The sequence below is a fragment of the Dermacentor silvarum genome, chromosome 5 (assembly GCF_013339745.2).
Source record: "Dermacentor silvarum isolate Dsil-2018 chromosome 5, BIME_Dsil_1.4, whole genome shotgun sequence".
NCBI lineage: Eukaryota > Metazoa > Arthropoda > Arachnida > Ixodida > Ixodidae > Dermacentor > Dermacentor silvarum.
The window spans coordinates 140,946,998-140,955,680 of NC_051158.1; positions in this window are offsets into that span (position 1 = coordinate 140,946,998).

An 8,683-nucleotide genomic window follows, 5' to 3' on the forward strand; every position below is an offset into this window, starting at 1 on the left:
AATTCCTAACGTATTTCTCAAGCGATATGCTGAAATTCTTGCCAAATTTCTTGTGATTTTATGCCGTGTCTCACTCATTACAGCACAATTGCCAAATGACTGGAAGACTGCCCGGGTTGTCCCTGTGTTTAAGAAAGGCGACCGGTTACTTATGCAGAATTATCGACCAATATCACTAACCTCCCAATGCTGTAAACTTGTAGAACATATAATTGCTAATTGTATACACAAATGTTTGGAAAATAATGCTGCATTAACCGAGTACCAACACGGCTTTCGAAAAGGATATTCTACGGTAACCCAACTTATAACGGTAGTTCACTCGTTCGCTTTATCTCTTGATCGTAACGGCCAACGTAATATTTCTTGACTTTAGTAAAGCTTTTGATAAGGTCCCGCATGATAAACTAATTTTAAAGCTTAAAATCCTTGGCATCCCTGAAATCTTTATCAACTGGATTTCCGCATACATGACTAACAGGAAGCAACACACTGACATTGGAGGACAACTTTCTGGCAGTCTTCCAGTCACGTCAGGGGTTCCACAGGGTAGTGTCCTGGGCCCCCTGCTCTTCTTGGCTTATATTAATGATATTGTAAATGTAATAACTCCTGGTGTGCAAATCCGGCTGTTTGCAGATGACTGCGTCTTGTTCAAAGAAGTTTTTGGTTCCGATGATCAAATTGAGCTGAATAACAACCTGAATAACATTTTGAAGTGGTGCAAAGATTGGGGGATGGTTGTTAACACCGACAAAACTGTATTCCTCCCTATAACACGTAAAAAAATACCTCTGTCTTTTACTTACAGACTTGGCCCATCGTCATTGAAAAAAAGTTGACAATTACAAATACTTAGGTGGTACATTAACAAGTAATTTATCCTGGAATATACATGTTAACAATATTTGTTCATCGGCCTTTCGAAAGCTTTGCTTCCTAAAACATAAACTTCAAACCACCCCAAGCAATGTTAAACTACTTTGCTATTATTCCTTAATCAGGCCTAAATTGGAGTACGCCAGTGTAGTTTGGGACCCGTATACTCAAATAAACATTAAGTGTCTTGAAAGAATACAGAGGAAAGCAGTCCGATTTATTTATAACAAATTCTCACGAACTGACTCTCCATCCGATATAATGATAGCCAATGACATTCCTCTTCTTAAAACGCGCCGAAAACAGTTCCGAATCGACTTCCTCTCACTGCTTCTTAATCACGGACTTGCTATAGATCCGTCACCGTATCTATCACCCTTACTAACCAGACCTACAAGGCACCATCAGCCCAACTCTTTAACACCTTATTTTGCTAGAACTGACACTTATAAGTATTCCTTTTTTCCACGCACGGTCTTAGATTGGAACGAATTAATCCAGACATCTCAGACTCTCCTACCAAACCGAAGTATCACTGTTGCACCATTTCACATCTGTTATTGTAGCACTATTTTTGCAAAAATCTAGGAACAGATTCCGTTGTTGTTTTGCATTCAGTTGTATTATATCTTCTTGCACTAATCTTGAAACAGATTCTATTGTTGCTCTTCTGTGTTTTATTGTCTATGTTATTGCGTTAATCTTCAAACAGTTTGTATTGTCGCTTTTTGTAATATGACTGTTTTTTTAAACTACCCACCTGCTTGGACCCAAGGGTCTGCAGTATGTAATAAATAAAAAAAATAAAAACTGTACGTCTCTTTTAGACAATTCGTCACTCTAGCACAATTTCGAGGTACATACATAAAGCGCTTTAGATGAGTTTTATTAGACAGGCAGCGCAGCGTTTATGGCCGCCGATCGAGCGCCACAAAACGAGACCTGCCCACAGTACGCCGCTTAACACACACAATCCGCGCTTATTTCTGCTCAGTATCTACGTTAAACATGGTGTATTTCCTTTTTCACGGACATTGACAATGACGGCAAAATGAACAAGCGCGAGCGATCGCTTGCCGCTAAACATTCCCTATAGTAGAATCGAGAACCCGAGCGCGTTTACAAACCAAACGACAAATCGACACTACGCCGGAGTCGCCTGCATTACATGCAGCCGGTTCGCGCTACGACATACGCTCACCTAGTCATGAGCTAGTGACGGAAAACATCTTCGCTAAAACTTACCGTTCAGTGTAGTTGACGTGTGATGCCACAAAGTCGAGACGAATACACAGACACCAAGGTGCAGGCAGCTCATCAACAGCAACAAGCGTTTACTTGCCTGGCGCAGCCGTTGAGAATTCAAATCGACGCGGAGAGATGGCGCGCCGCCGTTGCTGCCGATGCGCATGCGCAGGCGCTCAGGCCGGCGACGGAGCGACGGCGTGCGTGCTCCGAGAAATCCGAGCGCCTTGGCCCTTTCCTTTTCTTTTTTTTTATTGTCGCTCTCTCTCTCTGTGTTCCATGCGCGCGAAACCGGTTGCTTTTACCTTCCATTTTTCAGTTCTTTTCATGGAAGGCGAGCTGTATAACAAACGCTGTGGGCTACCATATGGAGCAGGAGCGCACACTTGGATGAACGCAGTGTTTGTAAAAAGTGTTAGCACGCACGTCCGGCGCTAGCATTATGGCCAACGACGATGAGTAATGCAGTGCATTTCTAGCATAGCTTCCAACGTACCGCCAAATGGGATAACTGCGCACATGTTTGTGCATATTTGTCTGTTCCGGTGATATGTCAAAGCAATCAATACACTAATGACGTACGCATATGTTCGGCCGCACAGGCATATAGAGCCTGGAAAGGACTGGGAGGCTCAGAGTATCTGGCTCACATTGTAAGTGAACGAGAAGCTTCAATGAATTTATAGCGCGGGATATCAGTCTGCGAAAAACCACCCGATGTTAGTGACGCAGCCTAGATATGGGGAGAATCTAAAGAGTATCTGAGAATCAGACGATACATAAGGCGCACACCACATACGCGACATTGGTTCATCGCACACTAGCAAATTCTGCGTTGTCAGCTATACACATTACAAGTCTCTGTAGTGTTAGCATGATCCGCTTCTCGCTAAAACTGGGATTCATAACCTCTATTTACATGATTGGATCGGCATTTTGCTTTCTTTATTTTACTGTCGCAAAAGTAATGCTATGAAAAACAACTGTAAAGACTGTCTTGGGATTGCCGAGAGCAACTACGGAGGTCATATAATGTGGTGAACAAATGCGGAAGTATATACACCATGTCTATAATATACTCTACAATAGGCTTTAAAGAAATGTCAGCAGTATATACAATCCCACTGGCTTATATCAAACGTAGCTCCGTATTATCCGCCTGTACCTCCGCTCGGTTACAGCGTACACGGGTTGGGCCGAGTTTAGCGACTTTTGTCTATAGACGGCAAGTGAACCTGAAGCAATAATTCTTTTACAATATCGGCTGTCCTTTAGTTCATCTCACAGCTTACCGCAATCGGTATATGGTCTGTTCGCTCGAGTTAACATGATCTTTGGTGATGTACCACCCTATAGCCTTCATCGGGGGGGGGGGGGGTGGATATAGGAAACCGTTAACAAATAATTTCAATCACATAGAAGTATATATTCCGCCTCCGTGTGGTTCGCAAGGAAAAATTATCGTCGGGGATGCATTTTCGACTAACTAGGGTGCCGGGCCCAGAGGGTACATGTTAAAAACCGGTGCAATACTGGATGAAACTCGGCGAGCAGACTCATAAACTCCTAATTATCTGGTAAAATAATAATTCAGGACTGCGTAATTCAATGACAGAGATGCCATGGTGACCTTTATTGCTTTTCTCTGTAGACATTCTATAAACTGGCAATCGGCTAAAGAAATAGCAAACAGAAAAACTTTTGCATATAAACGGCGTATAGACCGCTAATATAGAAAAAAACACAATTTAACGACTTTGTCAAGACTAAACTTATAGACGGGGAATAGATAAAAGAAGTAGACACCTTATCAACTTTCCGCCTAAAGAAAATCTATAAACCAGACGTATACAAAATAATCAACACCTATCGACTGTCGCCTATAGACAGTTCTTAGACACAGAATGAACAAGAATAAATAGAAATGGTACCGACTTTGGTCTATACGTAGTATATAGAGCGGAAGATCACAATAAGAAACAAACAACTTATCGACTTCTTTCTGTAGACCGACTATAGAATGGCAGTAGAGAAAAAGAAATAACAATCTTATTAACTTTTGTCAATAGACAGTCTATAGACAATGAATGGACAAGAATAAATAGAGATTGTATCGAGTTTTTTCTATAGATACTCTATAGAGAGGAAGTAGACAAAAAGAAACAAACATCTTATTGACTTTTTTCTATAGACTGTCTACAGAATGTGAATAGACAAAAAGAAATAAAAATCTTATCAACTTTTGTCTATAGACAGTCTATGGATTATTTATCAACAAAAGAACAAATTTATAGAAAGGCAAAGTTGTCTAAAAGAAGTCTATAGACATTCTACAGACAGTCTAAACTCATTTTTGTAAGGGTTTGCTGGTCCATGTGAGAGTGACTCCGCAATAAAAGTGCTGAGTCACGGTTCTTGTTTGGTGAATTATTGGAAGAGTGACTTGCAAAAAAATGACGACTTCCAAAAATGACTAAATTGTGGTTTCATAGTGATGATGCCTACGCAACAAAGTGCTGAGTCATCGTACGAGTTTGATGAATAAGGGATTACTTGCAAAAATGACTGCCAAATACGGGTTTAGAGTGATGATGACTCCAGAAAAAGACAGGGGTAATTGCCCAAGTAACAGAGAACGTTGTGTAAACGTTACCTGATTGTAACAAATGTCAGGCAACGTTAAACAGCCAACCTCAACGTTGAATGTACGTTGCCAGCTATACGTTCAAGTGATGTCACAAATAAATGTTTCAGCAACATCCCGGCACCCACGTTGTGTCAACAGACAGTTTTAGTTTAGCGTTAGCGTAATAGCGGGGTTACGGGAAATAGCGTTACCGTTCCGCAAACGAACTTTGCAGAAAGAGAGTTTTAGTATAGCGTGATAGCGTAGTTTACGTGCGGGACGCTATTCCATTACGCTTTGAATTTCGCATACACAGGGCACCTAATTCTGTGTGTGTGCGTCCGGAAAGTGCCATAGGCAGCGCAATGGAAGCCAGGAGCGCGTTGTATTTTTACTTCACATGTCCGTCGATCTGCAACGAAACAGACAAGCAGTACAAGCTGTCTACCATAGCCTCCGAAATCCTCCCATCTCAGAGGCCATATGCCGTCGTCGCGCCTATCTCCCGACTTTAGCGACAGATGGCGCTCGCATCTCAGAAAAAATTTCTCTCGTTAGGCTTAGGCGCGTTCGAAACGAGAAGCGATCACGAAAATTCCTCAAGATTAGCCATAACACTCTCTCGGCGAAGCGGCATGAGACTAAGCAAAAGCCGTTTACGCAGTCATTTGCAACGAACGAAGTGAATTCTACAAAAACAACGCCAAATTCAGTTCGAAGCGGGCGACCGGTACCGCCGCCATGTTTTACGTACACTACGTACACCACGCTAACACGGTAACGTTAACTCTGAGAAATAGCGTGCGCACGGTAAACGGTATGGGTCGGTTAGCGTTCTGCGCATGCGCACTTCGATCCCGCTATTCCGGTACGCCCGCTATTCCGGTAACCACGCTAAACTAAAACTGTCTATTGTTGCATGTAAACATCAATTTAACGTCTAAATGCTATCAATGAAGCAACGTTACAAAACAGCACGTTCCCAGAACGTTGCTGGATGTCACCAATATTGACAATAATGTGATGCCAGGGTGCTATAGAATTTCGCAATTGTACATTCATGCCATTATAAGATATTTTTATTTTCAACTGACCACTCATCTTTATCATACAGTTAGGTGTGGAGCTGTATAGTGGTTATGCAGTAATTAATATTTTCTAAGGAACATCATGTTAAATTATGTGTTATATGCTTCTCAACAGATAAGAACTGTTACAAATTATATTAATTAAATGGCAGAAACATTCACTTGACGAAAATGCTCATTGTTGCAACGGTTTACCTATAGTAGACAAAGTTACGCATAAAAGTATTCCCTTCGTCCGCACCAAATGCACAAGACCTTGCGACTGCTTGAACGCCACATGCCCCTAAAAGTGGAAACATTAAGCAGTCGCCATCTATAGTAGACAATAGGCACAATAGGCACAAGCCCCATGATACCAGCTGCATGAAAATAACGAACACATCCACACTGCACAGTGGATACACACAGATCATATCTACTTGTCAATATGAAAAACAGCGCATTTTTTAAAGTTCACGTATGGCTTACATCATAGTAACGGCACTAGAGCAAATGACTATAAGCCACCAATACGGCTGCGAACACATCGTACACCACCGCACATTTCTGCCATAGACCACATAGGACAAATGCACGCTGCACAGACATGTATTTTTTTTAGGAGGAATCTTCGCGAGCCGCTTGATAAACACAGAAGGCACGTACGACAGGAGCGCAACCCGCTCACATTGAACACGCCGACATGAAAGGAAATGCGGAAGGTACGGGTGTAACCTGCGCCACACGAGCTATCAACCCTCGTGGATTTGATCCTTTCCGACTGAAACAGTCACAACGCGCACGGAAACATCGCACACAGCACATGTGTATCTCCGATATCGTGTCAACAATTCCTGAGGCTACAATTTATGTTGACCACATGAGAAAGTTATTTAAAACGAAGTGAAGGCGTAGGAAAAGTAGGCAGCATCGCGAAACCTGATGGATTGGCTTCGAGACAGCTTCGAGACAGCCCAAACCATTCAAATCACGCCACAGCGACGGCTTGATAAGGGTAACGTAGCTAATCTCGAAGGCTATGCTTTTTCTGGCTGCAAACGGCGGAAGCAATTCAAAGGTAAAAATTCGTGATAGAATTTCTTTGTGCGCTAAACTATAGCCTAAAATATAGATTTTTCAATGGTTATTTTGTCTCGCAACCACCAAACCTAGTTAGGTGCAACCGGGCACAAAATTTTAGCCTGTGAGTGTACCGGTTAATATTTTATTGCGATAGCAATTATATGGACACTTCAACCGGATTTCTGCCGTCGGCGTCGCCGTCGCCGTGAGGTTCCGTATAGATAAAATCTTCACCGCGCGCCGTATGCCCGAGCGCAAGCGTGCTGGGACGCGCGCTATCACGGAGAGCGAACGCACTCAATCCCCCACGCGCAAGCAACGAAGCGGGAAGCCAGCGCCGGAGGGAGCGGGGGGGGGGGGCACTTCTACTGTGCCAACAACCGCGCTCGTCGCTGGACCGCACGGTCTCTTATCTCTCCCACGCGCAAGCAAGGAAGCGGGCAGCCAGCGCCGGAGGAAGCGGGGGGGGGGGCACTTTTCTTCTGCCAACAACCGCGCTCGTCGCTCGCCGCACCGTCTCTTATCTCCACACGGCTCTGAACTTTAAGCGCCGTGCATTCGCGGCTCCGTTTCTGTTGAAGCGATAGACCGCACGTACCTTCGCCCGCAGCGGCGTATGCTTGCTGCCAGCGTTTTGACAGTCGTTGTCTGCAGTCATTCAGTGTGATCTCTTCATGTTTGTTTGTGCGCGCTCACACCACGCTTGTTCATTCAGTTAGTAATAGTCGGGTCACATTTTCCAACGCACGCTACACATGTAATGCTGCCCGGATCGGCAGTGCAGCGCTACAGGTGTGTCCCTTCGCACGCGCGCTGCCCACGGGAAGCGCTTCTCATCAACACCACCGTTTCACACGCGCCTTCTCGTGGTCATCGAGTCTCTCTTCATGTCGGTCTACTTACGCCGCAGCACACCTGCTTACTTAATCAGCTCATGTTTACTACAATTCATATTGCTACCAAAGCCGCTCACCTTACTTCGTATGACATTGCTGTGTTGCTATCGCATTCATTGCTTCGCCCTTAGGGCGAAACTGTGACATTTTTGGCATCACAGAGGCCACAACAGTCTCTCAAGTACGCAGGCGGCGCTGTTGTTTTTCCTCCGTGTTCTGTGATGGCAGTCGTATGTGCGGGGTGCCACGATGCGTTTTTTTTTATCGTGTGTTTTTGTGTTTTCTGTAATGAAGTGGATCGCAGTTAGCGTGCACAGAAGTGCCTGAAGATACCTTGTGTCATGCTGCAAACTCGCCGTATGCGTGGCGCGCCAGGCAAATGTGGACCAACGATTTTATGCCGTGGAGTGTGGCCCCTTTGTCTCTCGTTGTGGAAAGTTGGGTGGACGTCGCAAAGAAATATGGGTGTTAGCGCGCCTCAGCTCGTCCACTACGCCGCGGCATGTATGCGGGTAGTAACATCGTCGACGCAGCACCGGCAACTTGGAGAGCGCTTTGCGAATGCGGTCGTACCATTCAAAAGGTAAGTAATCGTGCTGGCTAACTACACGCGTATTGTGCGAGCTTCTCGTGTGTGCGTAGCGTGCACGAACGTAGGAAATAGAAGCCCCGCGACAACAGTGAAACGTGTGCTGATGCTTGCTGAACGCTGGTTGTCAGCACTTAGTTACGCAAGTTTATTGCGTCGATGCGAAATTAAAAATCTTGATAAGCGTTTTCTTTCGATGAGAAATAGAACGTTCGGAAATAATCGTTTTCATCATGTGCGCGCTGTGCATGATCTCCCGCTTTTCTGCTGAATTTGCATAATAACGACTCATTTGCCT